Source organism: Meriones unguiculatus, chromosome 1 (assembly GCF_030254825.1).
Source record: "Meriones unguiculatus strain TT.TT164.6M chromosome 1, Bangor_MerUng_6.1, whole genome shotgun sequence".
In the NCBI taxonomy this organism is placed as follows: Eukaryota; Metazoa; Chordata; class Mammalia; order Rodentia; family Muridae; genus Meriones; species Meriones unguiculatus.
This window is the reverse complement of record NC_083349.1, coordinates 59,967,515-59,982,782: the sequence shown is the minus strand read 5'-3', so window position 1 is coordinate 59,982,782 and position 15,268 is coordinate 59,967,515.

The window sequence follows — 15,268 nt, the reverse complement described above, 5'->3', positions numbered from 1 at the left end:
GGACACCAGAAACCGCGCTGGCCGCCTTCTAGTCAGGCCTGCCTGAGTCACATCCTGAACCCAAAATGGGGTCTTGGGTGGAGAATCGGAGAGAGAGAATCGGAGTCAGACACAGGGGACCCCTCTCGGTCCTCCCTTCAAGCTCCTACGGCCCTGTGACGGGACTGTTGTGGGGCGTGAGCAGAGGCGGCAGTATGTGTAGGAAATGGTAAGAAACACAGACTGCATAGCACAGACAGCAATGGGAGCTTGGGACCTGGATGAGGAGGGGGAAAGGATCGTAGGAAGATGGCCGACCTGAGAGGCGGCACCAGACCTCAGGGCCAGTGTGAACCAGCTGAGGAGAGGGTGCCGAGGTTGGGGCTCCAGTGTTTGATGGAGCAGATGGGAGTGAGTCCACAGTATACAGCAGCTTCTGAGCCTGGGCATTGCACGACAGCAGGCAGGGGTGGGAATCTGGAAGGTCTAAAAAACGATGGGCCCAAAAACAGAAGGCTTCCTGGAGAGACCGCAGGACGCTATTGGGAAATTTCAAGGTGGAACGTGAGGGAAGCTTAAATCCAGAAACTCTAGTCTGTGGAGTGTGAAGGTTGTGTGTGCGTGTGCAGATGTGTGTTTGTAGAATCCCAGAGTTGGCTTTTGCCTCCTTGGTCTCAATCCTGGCCTCTATCTGGGCAGTGCCACACATACCTTCAGTTGCAGATACTCAGAAGGCAGGAAAATCATAAGTTCTAGGCTAGCCTGGGCTATGTAGGAAGTTCAAGGCATCTCAAAGGGAATAAAACAGTCCTGGACGCTAACCTCGAGAACAGGCCTCCAGCTCAAGCCTAGTCCCCTGACACCAAAGCTGGGGCCTGGTCTGCATGAGTCCCACTGGGGAAAGAGGTGAGAGCCACTGTACAGCCCTCACCAAACTGGCAAGCAGCCACGTCCAAGGACCCAAAGCCTCTGTGAAGTGCCATTCTTTCCAGAGACTTGTGTTCTGCACAGAGTGGCCCTGTTTTGTTTTGTTTTTATTTGTTTTTCTGTGTAGCCCTGGCTGTCCTGGAACTGGTGCTGTGGATCAGGGTGGCCTCGAACTCGGAGATCTTTCTGCCTCTGCCTCCTGAGTGCTGGGATTAAAGGTGTGCACCACCACTGCCCAGCTTAGCTTCGTGTTCTTTTAAGCCTCCAGTCTTCCGTTTTCTCCTGCAACATCAGTGTGCCAATACTGTATGTCTTGGTCTCTCACTGTCCTGCCTCAAGTCAGGAGACCTGTGACTTGTCCCTGTGGGAAAAGGAGGCCCCAGCCCCCTTCTGGGTTGCTGTGGGCCTCTGGTCATTTCAGCCACCCTCTGACATTTTATGCCTATGACACAAGTCCTCATAGGGTGGTATGATCTATCCCTGCTAGACAGAAACCCTGTGTTTACCCAGGGCCTGGGCTGACAATGTGGGTGATGGCCATAACCAGCCTGTGAACCAAGCTTGTATCTGGAGCTCTGGCTGCTGAGGTAGACAGGTGCAGGCACATGCCAGGCATCCCTGGCCCACACCTGGAGGAGACATGGTAGGGTGGGAAGGCTTCTCCAGAATCATGAGGTTCTTGCCCCTTTGGTAGGAATGGGACTCTTCTTGCCAGGACAAAGGGGATACAACTTGAAAACTGGCCTTGCATCCCCCCTTCCCCAGCAGGGGAGGACACATTCCTGCTTTCTGAGAAGGCGCTGGGGAGGAAGTCACAGCTGCCTGAGCTTAAGAATGGGCTCCAGTATGGCCCTGTGTCCACTCTGCCCTCCTGTCAGAACTGGCCAGCCAGTTTCCTGGAAGTCATGGGAAGCCCTGCTTCCAGCTTCTGGAACTGGAGAACTCTCCCACCTAAGGCCCCAAAGAAAAGCCAGTCTGAGACTCTGAACCAGGTCTCATTGGCCTTACTCTGTGATCTCAGCCCCGCTCCCCTGTGGAAGAGCAACTCTGAAGAAGGCCCTGGGCTGAGAGACAAGGAGATGCCCAGGGGTTGAAGGGATGCTGGAAGGACTCTGAGGAAGCTGCCAGAAGATGCCCTGAATCCATGACCTATCCCTGTCGAGTGGAGCCTCTGTGTAGAGTCTGCCTGGCTCAGGCCTCGCCCTGGGTGAACAAGCCTGTAGCTGCAGACAGTGCCCTTACTCGCCTGCTCCGAAGCCTCAGCTCAGCCACCATTGCATGTGTGCTGGTGTTTGACTGACGGTGTGGCTGCCTGTTTGTGTGCTTACCACTCGTCTCTGGGCCCTGTGCCTGTGGCTGCATGTTTACATCTTATGGATGAGTCCAGTGGCTCTAGCTAGCCTCTGGGTACAGGCCCCAAGTCACCAGGGCTCAGGCAGGTGTGTGGGCCGGAAGGGGACCCTGGTGGTGCTGGTCAGGGGCTAGGAAGGTGGCAGAGTCCTGGCTGGACTAGGAGCTCTGGGTCCTTGTGTCCATGGAGGAGGCCGCAGGGCGGGCCGCTTGCGTCAGCCTTGAGCGGCCATCAATACCACGCGGTTAATTAATTTGATGGGAACAGCAGGGACCGCCGTTTGCATTTAGTGAAGTTCCAGGAACTTCCAACCCCATCTTCATAATTGGCCTCATAAATTGTAAGAAAGAGAGAGATCAGCAAAGCAGGAGGGAGGAGGGGCTGCCCGTCCGTCCTTATTTAATTTTATTGCTGAAATTCATCTTTTTAGCCTCCTCCGCCTGAATCGGCTCTCCCTGCCGGATTTGCCTAATCATGATAAATTAATATTCATTTTCCCACCTCTTACCCAGCTCCCGCGCTTGGATGGAGTTGGGAGGGTCTTCTTCCAGTCCCTCTGCCTTGGTGGGAGATGACCCCCAAAGCGGAGCTTGTATGCTCAAACTGAAATTGGCCCTCCCTTGGGGAGAGCAGGAGGGAGCCTGGGAGAAAGATGGGGTTGTGTTCCTTTGGGAGGCGCCTCCCAAGATCGACAGGCACCCAGAGGGCTCAGGAAGCTGACATTAAGACAGGTGACCATCTTGAGCGGGATTAGAAGGACAGGGAGAACCCAAGAAGGCTGAGCCACACGGGGGGGGGGGGTTGCAGACAGGGGAAGCTGGGGAGGAGGGCGGGAAGCTGGATGGAACTGAGAGGTGAGGCTGAAACAAGGAGTTGGCCACCCACTTGAGCTTTGTCCCACTCCACTCCCTCAACTAAATACAAGCCACCTTGCCAGGATGGACCCAAGGTGCCCTGAGGGTTCCTGTGGGCATCGCTGATGTTTGACCACTCTCAGGACAACTGGCACGATGGCTGTATTCCAAGCACTGGCCCCTGTGCTGTGCTGTGTGCTGTGCTGTGCTGTGCTGTGCTGTGCTGTGCTGTGCTGAGCTATCCTGTACTGTTCTGTGTGCTGAGCTGTGCTGTGCTGTACTGTGCTGTGTTGTGCTGAGCTATCCTGTACAGTGCTGTGTGCTGTGCTGTACTGTGCTGTGCTGAGCTGTGCTGTGCTGTGCTGTGCTGTGTGCTGTGCTGAGCTGAGCTGAGCTGAGCTGTGCTGTGCTGTGTGCTGTGCTGTGCTGTGTGCTGTGCTGAGCTGTGTGCTGTGCTGAGTTGAGCTGGGCTGAGCTGAGCTGAGCTGTGCTGTGCTGTGTGCTGTGCTGTGCTGAGCTGAGTTGTGTGCTGAGCTGAGCTGTGCTATGCCTATGACCTTCACAGCTCCTGCTCAGCTTCAATTAGGGCTGCTGTGCTCAGGCTGGGTGGAATGTTTTAGGGAGGCACTCTGTCCTGTGCCTCCCTTGGAGGTGGGGCTCCAGTCTAAAGGATCACGATTCCTCTAACTGCTTCCATCTTGTTCTGTGAGACAAGACGTCTGTCAATTCCATCCAGCCTTCAGCCTTATTTACAAGGGAGGAAACTTAAGACCAGACATGAACAGTGATTGGTCCAATATCCCACATAGATCAGGAGGGCTAGACCTGGGAGTGAGGATGTGTCCACCTACCTGAGAGGCTGGGGAGGGTGAGCACGATCCCTAGGGGCCTCGCCTTTTGAGACTGGGTAGAACATTCTGCTGTAGGGTGCAAGCTCTGTGGTTATGGTTTGGTTTGGTTTTAATGATTTCATTTTTATGTGCACTTGTGAGCTGCCATGTGGGTGTTGGGAATTGAACCCAGGTCCCCTGGAAGAGCAGCCAGTGCTCCTAACTGCTGAGCCATCTCTCCAGCCCCCGCGGTTATGTTTTATTACGTGGCAAAGGGGATGTTATTTAACTGCACAGGCCCTTTAAAAGCAGAGCGGTCTCTGTCTGGCAGCAGAAGGGCGGTGGAAGAGCTCGGAAGCATGAGCACGACCTCTGGGGGGCCCCAAGGAGCTGATGCTCAGCAAGAAACAGAACTTCAGTCCTGCAGCTCCAGGAACCGGCTCCTGCCAGCCAGGAACAGGAGCGTGCAAGGACTTTTTCTTTAGCGCCCCACGGGGATCCCAGGCCATCCAGTGCTGTCAGTTCAGCCTGTGGGACCCTAGGCAGTGAGCTCAGGTGACTGACCCTGCACCCCTCCACGGCAGTAAGGGGCTGAGTGCGTGAAAGTGTGCTACACAACAGTAGGGGACATACAGGAAGCCTGGGGTGGGGGCTATCTCAGGAAGCATCTGAGGTGCACGGGGCGGAGTTGGAACTGGGGTCGGGAAATCTGGGGACTCTGTTAATATGGCGCCCCTCCCCCAGATTTTCCCAGGGCATCAATTGCTCCCAGTCTCCAAACTCCTCAGTCTTCTCTGTAGCTTTTCATGAGATCGGATCCTGGCAAGCCTTTCAGTGTGCGGCCTGTGACCGGGTGAAGCCTGGAGCCTGGGGGATGGTTTGCCGTGAGGTCTAACCAGGAGAAACGCCTGTGCAGTCGCTCCTGCAGAAACTTCCAGCACCCGGGCGCGGGCAGCAGCGCTGTCTGCTTGTGCGGTGCCCTTTCCAACAAACGCATGTCTCTCCTTCCCAAAATGGCATTTCAAACATGCATTCTGGGTGCAGAACAGGAAAAGAGATGTTTGAGACCCGTGGGACTTGCAGAAGGCTGGAAAGGCCAGTTAATTCTGTGCAGGGTACGGAAGGAGACTCGGGGCCCTGGGTTACCTGAACCACGGGGCCGGTTCATCTGGGCAGTTTTCCCATGCAGTATGCGGTCTCCTGCTAGGCTCGGATCTCCACGTTACAGATGAAAAACCGAAGCCCCGGCTGCAAAGATGGCTCAGGGGTCAAGAGCATGTACTGCTCTTTCATGTCCCTGGACCCGAGTTCGATTCCCAGCACCCACAGTGGGCAGCTCACAAGTCCTGGAGCCCTGGCTTCCAAGAACCTCTGCCTCTGTCTCCACAGGCACCTGCACTCACTCAAGTGTACATCCCATAGGTGGGGATACACACACAGTTCTAAAAATAAATCTTAAGGGAAAAAGAACCCAAGTCCCAAAAAGGTTCTTTTTCTTATCCCAAGTCATGCAACACATGAGCGTCAGAAATAAATGGTGCCCTGTGACTCGGCCCAGCTGATCCCCTTGTTGTGCTCTGCACAGATCTAACGGGGCTTTCTGCCCCAGCTCCTGACTGCTCTTACTCCAGAGTCTGCAGATGGAGTTGCTGATGCTGACCGCCGCCCTGAACCCAGGGTTACGTTTGCTTCTGAGAAAGGTTTTCAGGACAGTATCCCCAGCTGTCTGTGGACTCAAGATTCTCAGCTCAGCCCACAAGCCTGACTCCGACCAGGGGGTTGATTTGTTAGTTCCTGTTCTGGAGGGGCTGCCCAGCTGTCTACAGCATCACGGAGGACTTTGAGTGACGGCAGTGCCAGCTCCCGAGGCCTGCCAGGGTTGAGCGCACGCTGGCGAACACCAGTCCCGCCCTCACAGTCCCAGGCCTGGGCTCCACCGCAGGGCAGGGCGGGAGGAGTTCTGCCTGAGGCGCTCCTGCCCCCAGCTCCTCGCAGGCCCTGGTGGATTGTGTCTCACCCCTTCGGCCTTTTGTGTGGAGTACTTTCAGTTCAGTTTGATCCAGAAATCTGAATTTGGTCAGTCACCCTCCTGCCTACCAGTCAAACACCAAACGGGGAAGGACTCAGCCCTGGGCTGTCCCTGCTCCCAGGACGATGGCTCCAGAAAAACAAAGCCCTGGAAACCTCTGCTGCCGCTCCAACCTAGAGGGAACACCTCAGCTCCCCACTCCAATGTCTCAGAGAATCAAGGTCCTTCCTGCTGTCTCAGGACCCCCATGGCCCTTCTCACCCAAAGACCTATCTGCCTGTCAAGGTCTCCGGGGAGGTGCCAAGTGACAGATGACCCATATACTTGGAGCCTGGCCTGTCTCAAGTTCAGCTTTCCTGTCCTCACTCGCTCCACTCTTGAACAGACAAAGGAGTTTCCTGGGATCCCGGTGCGAGGGTGTTCCAAAAGCAGAGGTACTCAGCGCTCCTTGCTGCCTTGGGCCTGGGTGCCAGGCTGTCCTAGCAGCCCTCTGCGCAGGGCGGGGACGGCGAGCGCGCTTCCCGAGAGCCACCGGCAGAGGGCGCACGAGGACCGGCGAAGAGGTTGGTGGCCAAGCCGGGCAAGCTCGGTAGAAGAGGGCCGGCGGCGCCTCTAGGACGGGGCACTGGGGAAACAGCTCCTCGGGAGGAGGCACCCGATGAGGACGCGGATCCACGACCTTCCGAGGGCCGAGGGACCCTTGCAGCACCCGCCTGGAGTAGGGAGGAACTGCGGATGTGAGGCCGATAGTGACCGAGGTGGGACTCCCGTCAGGACTCATCTCGGGCCACGACTCTGTGCCTCAGTTTCACCTTCAGGATTTCTGTTCTTGTTGATGAGAATTAGAACCTGGAAGAGCTATGAGTGAGATGACAGGGGACAATCCTCTGCCCTGGTCACCCTTTTTCTCAGCCCAGCCTGTCTAGACACAGCCCGGCGGTAAAAGAGATGGAGCCGGGGAAGAGTGGCGGGGGCGGGGGGGGGGGGAGGAGAGGGACGGTCACAAGGGCTGGGGCGGGTGCCCACGAGCCTGACGACCCTTCCTGGCTACACTCTGCACCGATTCCTTCACTCCTAGGGTGCTCCCCCTCTTCGCGCCCCCCTCCCCCCAGCGGCGGTGATTTATGGCTGGGCCAGATCTGGTGACCTTGGACGGATAACTAATGACGGGTCAATAACACTACAGAAAAAGTGAAGTGAGAGCCGAGGTCCATCCCTTCTCCCCGCAACCCCCACCCCCACCCCCATTCCCAGCTTGGTGCCCATTCCTGAAGTCTCCTTGCAAGAGGAGGAGGCTCCCCAAGGCCGAGATCTTGACAGGTTTGGTGGTTAAGCCAGCAGGAACGGGGGCAGGCATAGCACCTGAACACACTGAGGAGACCTCGAGTGGGCTATCCGAAGGGGAGGGCCACCTGTGTGGGTCCCTTGCCACAGATGGGAAGAAGTCACTTTCTGGGGAAGTGAAGTTGGCATTTAGAATTGCTACCAGGCACAGGGAGGGGGCCTTGGAGAGGATGGAGGAAGGCTGTGCAGTGGTCAGGTCTGCTGGTTCGGCTCCTCCCTGTCTCTCTCTTTGGCCATCTCTCTGAGTCTGCTCCCACCTTTCATCTCTAGCTACCAAGGTGTCACTGTTTGCCTCTGTTTTCAAGACACTTCATTTGTCCAGGATCCTGTTTGCATGCGAATTGGGGTGGGAGGCGTCCCCATTCCTACCCACATCATGTGGGCACTTCTGGAAAAGGACCAGTGCCTCCTCCTCTGGGGTCTACCACCTTCCTGGTCCCTGTTTGAGATGCCCCAGCTCCCAGTCTATTTTAGAGCGCTGGATGGAGGTGAGCAGCCCAGATGTGTGGCTTGGGTTCCTGCCTCTCCGCCAGCAGTCCACATCAGAACCTGGATGCCAGTGTGGACTTTTCCACCTCTGTCCCATTCTGTGTATGTGTGTGCGTGCTCATGCGTGTGGCAGAGGGGTGATTGAAGCTTGGAGAGTCCTCACTGAGCAGTCAGCAGAGGGAAGCCCTGAGACCTGGAATCTGACCTAATGCTTTCCAACTATTACCTCACCAATCCTCTGCTTCAGGGGCCTGGTCCTTCTTCTGTTGGCTTCTCCTTAATCATTGTCAGCTCTGACTTCAAAGAAGACGCCCGATGAAGGCCACAGAGGAGAAGAGAATCCTGCTTCTGTATTAAACCCAAGTGACAGAACTGCCTTGGAAGGCTAGGGCAGTGGGAGTGGCCTCGGGCCTGAGGGTGCCAGACAGACACCTGTGGGCTCCTGTGTGAGCATCTGTCAGTGCATTCACAGCGTCATTCAATGGACCACGACCATGTGGCTGCCACGTGCTGGGGTTCAGGAGCCATATGCTGGGAGTACGCGGAGCAGGTGTGCAAAGGGCATGAACTCCTTGCAGAGTAGTAAGGGCAAAGACACACAAGGCAGCAGGTCCTGGTAGAGGCCCTAAATTTCCATCCATCCCTTATTTCATCCCTTATTTCTAGCTTTTTGCATAACCTGTTCCAAGCCACAGGCACCTTACCTTCTCCTCCAAACCTCCCTGTCACCTCAGCCCACAAATCAAGGAGTTCCAGCCCCCAGGTCTGGCTACATAGTGTTTCAGGGTTCATAAAAACATAGAGTTCCTAATTTAAAAGTTACAAGGAGTTTCGAGATGGAGACAGAATTAATATAACAAGCTCAGGGTTCTTGGGAATCAAGCTCCCTGGGGCAGCACAGGTTACACATCAGTGAAGTCAGCCTCCTTTCCCATCCAGTGACTTGATGCTGCATTCTCCATCCTCCTGTCTGTCACCGGAACTGCTCCCGCCTCCCAGCTGCCTGCCTGCCTCTGTAGGAGCCTGGGAAAGCCTTTGCCGAATTTCTGTATCCATTCCCCCATTGAGGGGCAGCTAGGTTACCACTCAGCTATTAAAAACAAGGAAATCATGAAATTTGCAGACAAATGGTGGGAACTAGAAAAGATTATTTTAAGTGAGGTATCCCAGAAGCAGAAAGACACACATGCTATATACTCATAAGTGAATATTAGACATATAACACAGGATAAACATACCACAATCTATACTCCTAAAGAAGCTAAACAACAAGGAAGACCCTAGGGAAGATGCTCAATCCTCATTCAGAAGGGCAAATATGATAAACATTGGAAGCAGGAGAAGACAGAGAACAGGACAAGCGCCTACTACAGAGGGCCTCTGAAAGACTCTACTGACTGAGGTATCAAAGCAGAGGCTGAGACGCATAAGCAAACTTTGGGCAGAGTGCATGGAATTTTATGAAAGAAGGAGGAGATAGAAAGACCAGGAGGGGACAGGAGCTCCACAAGGAGAACAGAGCCAAAAAAATCTGAGCCTAGGGGTCCTGTAGAGACAGATACTCCAACCAAGGACCATGCATGGAGATAATCTAGAACCCCTGCACAGATGTAGGCAAGGCAGCTCAGTCTCCAAGTGGGTCCCTAGTAAGGGGAACAGGGGCTGTCTCTGACATGAATTCAGGGGCCCATCACCTCCCCTTGAGGGGTAGGAGGAGCAGCCTTGCCAGTCCTGATGAGACCTGATAGGCTAGAGTCAGATGGAAGGACCTCCCCTATCAGTGGACTGGGGGAGGGGCATGGAAGGAGAAGTCAGAGGGAGGGCAGGACTGGGAGATGATGAGGGAGGGGGCTACAGCAGGGATACATATTGAATAAATTGTAATGATAACAACAACAACAACAACAAAACCCAAAAACAAAAAACTTCCCCTAGTCACTCTCCAAGGCTGCTCACCTGGACTACTGGCCCCGCCCACTCCCTGCATTCTCCTGTCTGTATTAGATTTTGCACAGAATTCAATTCTTCTAGAAGATTCACTCCACCCCCGGCGGCCTCCTCCAGGAAGGCTCTCGGCTTTTCCACACGATAAAGGATGTGCTGGGTCAAAGCACACATCTTCCACCTTCCCTCGTAGCCATTTGTCTGGCCCCTCCAGCACGCCTAGCATTTTAGGCGATGCCGACCGTGCCCTATCCATCATCGGATCCCCCCAGTGCCAGCTGACACCTGCACGGCAGGGGCTCAGTTAATATTTGTTGATGCAGCTGTGGACATCTGCCTGTGTGTTCACGTGTGGACACGAGGACTCCCGCACACGGAGCAGTGTGCCAGGCCTGCGTACAGGCGAATGCGTCTCTGCTGTATGCTGTCACACAGAAGGCACACAGGCGCTTCAACGCAAGTGCTTTCTCCCGGTCCCTGCCCCCTTTACCACAGGGTCTCCCATGCATTCCCCGCCGGCCTTGAACTTGTGTTCAAGTTCAAGTAATGTAAGTGAAGGTGACCTTGAACTTCTGACCTCTTTCCCTCCCAAGTGCTAGGATTACAGACGTGTGCCAGCACCCTGGTTTATGTGGTTCTGGAGCTCAAACCCACTAGACCAACTCAATCACATCCCCGGGCCCCGTTCCCAAGGCTTTTGTTTGTGCTTAGACTGGGTTCGGCTAAAATGTAGCCTGCCTGGACCTCGCCATCCTCCTGCCTCAGCTCCTCTAGCGCTGGTCATACAGGCGTATAACACCGCCCCCAGCTTGTAAACGGTCTGTGCAGGAATCCAGCGCGTGGGTCGGTATGGCTCTGCGCGTGGGTGTCCGCGGGCAGCCGTGTGCCCAGATCCACGTGGCAGGCAAGAAAGGACGGGTGTGCCTGGCCCTGCGAGGTTGGGGTTGTGCCTGGACAAGAGCCGCAGGTGCACCGTGCAAGGACACAGGCGGCTGGCGCGTGTGCAGGCCATGTGTGTGCACAGCTGCGTGTCCTGGCAGGCGGGACGCCCCGCGCGGCCCCCGAGCCCGCCGCTTTGTTCCTCCGCCGCGGGCGGCCGCGTGGTCTCCCCCGCTCCGGGCTGGGGCGTCTCCGCCGCCGGGATTGGCAGCGGGCGGCCGCAGCGGCTCCCTCCCCGGCGGGCGGAGCCGGATGGGCTCCCGTTACCGGCGCGGGCGGGTGGGGGCGGGGCTGGGGGGGCGCCAGGCCATCCATCTTCTGTTATTACAGCGTAATGGGGCTGCTCGGGCGCCCGCCCATTTGTCATCGGCCTCGTTCGCTGATAACGGGCATTTGTCATCACTTTCCTCTGCCAATGTCATCAGCTCGCCTGACAGCGGGAGGGGGTCACAGGCACATGGGCCTGCTGGACACGCGTTCCTGCATATACACACCAGCGCATGAAACCTGGGGGGGACACGGGCCGGGGGGGGCACATGTATTTGTGCGTGGACCAGAACTCCTTAGAGATGGCTGCATAACAGGCTGCGCAGAAGGGCCTTGTCGGGCAGATGTTCCCAGCTGCAGCTCTTCCGCAGCCTTGGGGGTGGGGAGGAGGGGCCGTGCAGGTGGCCTTCTGCCAGTTCCCTTTGTGCGCTTGCATGACACCCCACGGCTCTTCTGACCTGCGTGTGACTGTGTCCCACTGGCAGCCCAGCAGCCGCCAAAACGTCACATTCAGGCCTCCTGGGATTGTCAGACCCAAGGCCTTGGGGAGAGGCCACAGGACAGGACAGCCTGATAGTGGTTGCCAGGACAATGGGTTCCTTCCTCCAAGCCCTCCGGAAACAGTATATGTGGCCCGGGAGTCACCTTTCCACTCCTGGCTCCACTCAAGCTTTTAGCCCAGACTGATCTGTAGCAAGAGGGACTCAGTGAAGACTGCCAAAAGGACTTCCCACTTGGAAGGGGTACAAGGCTGACTGTGGAAAGGATGCTACTGATAGCCAGCGGAGGAGCTTGGAGGAAAAGAAAAACCGTTGTGTTCTGTGCCCTCTGGGTGGGCCAGGTGCCAGCCCACTCCCCAAAGAGCTATGTCTGCCTTCCTGATGCTGCTTTCTAGCTCCTTTGCCTCAGGGTGGCAGAGGGGACCCCATTAGCCCTTATTAGGTAGACACCTCCCCCATCTGCGTGGTCTCTGGTTGCCTGGCACATATTAGGTGCTCAGTAAGTAGCTATTGAATGGATAAATGATTGAGGACAGAACGAGTGAGGAGGGGGTGCCAACTCCCTCCAAGAAAGGCCACCAGGCACTGCCGGGCCAGATCTCATCTCGTACCCTCCCTCTACTCCCCTCCTTATTTCTTCTGCAGTTCCCCCCCCAAAAAAAAATTCCCCTTCTCCCTCGGCTTCTCCCTCCTGGGCAGAGGGGGGAGGAGGAAGGTCCCTTGGCAGAGCAGGGCCGCTTGTTCCTTGTAAATGAAGACCATAATTAACATTAAATTAAGGTAATACAAATGAAGGCAACACAGAGGCTGACAAGACGAGCATTTGGGGAGAAGTGATTCATATTTTTAATTTACTGTACGGATGGGCCGTGTGGCTGGGGAGCGGGCGGCTCGCGTGGAGGGGGTGTTGCCCCGCCATGTTTGCTGGGCTTGGAGTGATCACACAATGACTATTAAACTCAACTGTCCATATAATGGGACAGATTGGACATGACGCCCACCAGAGCACCAGAAGCCTGGCCAGCCAGGTTGTAAATCCTGCCACACCACCCCCACCTGCCCACCTTGGCCTCACTGGACTGCCCTGCGATGGGAGTGACACAGCCCCTCAGGGACCTCAGGGATAGGGTGACCCAGAGAAGCCAGGTTCCTGCCCCACAGTACGGGGAATGGTGCTAGAAGCACATGGCGACTGGCGAGGTGAGAAGGGCCGGTGTCACTCACTGGCTTGACCTTGACCCGAGAGCCAGGGGGCACCGGAGCTCTGAGGACAGCGCAGAGGGTACGGGTCCAGGCCTGTAGGGCAGTGGTTCTTGGCCTTCCTAACGCTACGACACTTCAATGCAGTCCCGCTATTTCCAATGCTACTTCAGAGCTGTGGTCTTGCCACTGTTATAAATCACAACATAAATATCCACTGCTAGAGAGGAACCAGGCATCCTTGTCATCAAGTACCCTCTCACCCACACTGCACACGCCCTGGTGTCAACATCCAGCACCTCTGGTCCACGGACACCACGGACAACCTGCTTGTGAGGATGGGGTGTCACCATGCCACACCCTTCGATGAGCCCAAGCTGAGAGGTGGGGAGTGATGTGGTCCCAGTGATGCATCTTGGGCCCCAATCCTGTCCCTCAAGCTCCAGAGCCTGGGAGTGAGCTGCAAAGTCCAAACCAAGGGCCAGGGGGACCATTCCACCCTGTACCCCGAGGCCTGACAGTGCAGTTCTCTGGAGCCTGGTGTGTGGGTGCATGCACCCCCCATATGCACACATGTATTCCTGTCCTCTTTCCAACCAGAAGGTACCAAGTGGTCCCCAGAGGAGGGAGGGATTCCCGCTTACTCACTCTGTAAGCAGAGCCCCAGCCGCCACGGCTCTGCTCATCCCGTCCCTGGGATGAGAGACGCAAGTGTAATTTAGGTTTTGATATTATGAAAGTCTCGCTGCTCTAAAACAGCAGGGCACTCGGTGCCTCATTAATAAAGGATAAACTCGGAGTCTATTTACAAGGCACTTTTTGGGGTTATTTACTCTCCAATATACATATGTAATGTTGCGCATACTTACCGCTAGGTAGCTCTTCCCTCCAGCAGGGGCCTCCTAGTCACCCTGACAGGGGCCCTGCTGGAGGCAGAGGGTCACTGGGGAAGAGGGGCTTTGGGGGGGGGGCGGGCAAAAGAGAGGCTCTGTGGGGAAAGGCAGAAGAATCTGGAGCAGGAAGTGGGAGGCACAGGTACACCCATCTCTGTGCCCTGCCCTTCTCTGCAGCCTTATCTCCAAGGCCAGCTCTCTTGCCTAGACCCACCATCAGTATCAGGCCAGAGCAGCCCTGCTCTTTCCCCATGGTCTGTTCCAGTTCCAGCCTGGCCATCCTGTATACACACAGGGCAAAGCTGTGTACAGGCTTCCAACTGACACCAGCCAGTCCTCTGGGGCAGAAGTGCTTCTGCAGTCTGGATGGTACTCCATCATGTCCCTGGGCTCCCATTCCCCACGGTATCTGAGTACCTGGAGTTGGCAGTCATCCATGCCAAGGAGAGTCCGTCTTGCAGTTCTTGCTACCCATCAGCCTGTGATTTACTATGTAACCCAGGCTGGCTCAAACTCACAGAGATCCACGTACCTCTGTCTCTCAAGCGCTGAGATTAAAGGCGTGCACCACCATTCCAGGCCTCTGTATATATATATATATATATATATATATATATATATATATATATATATATAGTGATCTGAGATTAAAGGCGTGCACCACCATTCCAGGCCTCTGTATATATACAGTGATGTGGGCAGGGTGCCCTTCTTGCTCCCATTTCATAAGTAGGAAGCTAAGGCCAGGGAACTTACCCAGTGTCACACAGTAAACGCCACAGAATTGAGTTTGTGACCCTACAAGCTTCCTGGACATTTGGGGGCCTGGTGTTTGTCCTAGGCCTTTCATCTCAGCAGGGTCTCCAAGAGGCCTGTGGCCTACAGTGAGGAGGACAGCTCCCTCTCACTGGACCATCCCATTGTTCACTGACCACATTCGCCACCCTCTCCCTTAGGCCTGGGGAATCAGACTGGGTGGCTTTTAAGTGTGTGTGTGTGTGTGTGTAGGGGAGTGGCAATGGAGGGCCACCTTAGGCAGAGGCTGTGAACCACAAGGAACTCCGAGTGCCAGCCACTAGGCTGGGGGTCTTGAGGCTTACTGCACCATGTCCGGGAGGGTGGTGTGGCACCCGTGCTGGGGTGGGGTGGGCAGTCGATGCCTGGCCAGTTTGGACCAAGGAGACATCTGGTGGCCAGGAGGAGACCTGCAGCCTTTTCGTCAGTGCCCTGGTTGGAGGTATCAGCTCTTCCTAGTTCCTGCATAGGGATCAGACCTTGAGCCTACTCCAGGCCTGGGGCTCAGCAGACAGAGTGGCCCTCTGGTCCCCTTCTCGTCCACAAAGCAGGAGTTGGCCTGGGGGTCATGATAGGGATGGTGGTAACAGGAGGCCCTGCTCCCTCATCGGTGGACAGAGAACCATCACCACATTACAGCAAGTGCATCCTGGGCTGAGAGTGGAGAGGGAATGCATACACCTTGTGGCCAGCACCGAGCTGCTGCTCCCATAAGCTCTTCCTTGGAGCTGGGGAGCCTAGGGGCAGGGCTCCTGGGACACTCAGATAGGGACTGAGGGTTGGAACTGGAAATATAGCCAAGGGCCAAGGTCTGGATTAGAGTGTCAAGGTTGGTTGGTAGAGCTCCAGGCCAGGGCCCCAGGAAGAAGGGAATATGATCATTTCCAAGCCCAACCCAGAGCCCCCACTGGAGGCCACAAGGGCTGT